This window comes from Theobroma umbraticum, unplaced genomic scaffold (genome assembly GCF_002168275.2).
Source record: "Theobroma umbraticum cultivar Fairchild unplaced genomic scaffold, ASM216827v3 scaffold_239.1, whole genome shotgun sequence".
NCBI lineage: Eukaryota > Viridiplantae > Streptophyta > Magnoliopsida > Malvales > Malvaceae > Theobroma > Theobroma umbraticum.
The window spans coordinates 2,545,718-2,546,011 of record NW_018397273.1 but is presented as its reverse complement, the minus strand read 5'-3'; positions in this window follow the sequence as shown (position 1 = coordinate 2,546,011).

Here is a 294-nt window from a genome sequence, read left to right as displayed (position 1 = left end):
GTTATACTTGTGGATGATCAATGCATGAAAGTATGGAAAGGAAAGGAAACCAAAGGAAGCTTTTTTTGCAAGTTAAAGCATGAAAGGTAGATTTGTGAAACCTCGACTTTTCATCTAAGGGTAGTTTGAAAATTTTCAATAAAGACACTTAAATTAAATTATTTCTTTATTAGTTGTTGGATGAGTTTACCCAACTATCTTGTCATAAATTTATCTAGAATACTGAGTTGGATTTGTGTGAACTTGATGGGTAAAAGAATGGTAGATAAAAGAAGCCAAAGAAAGGCATTTTTG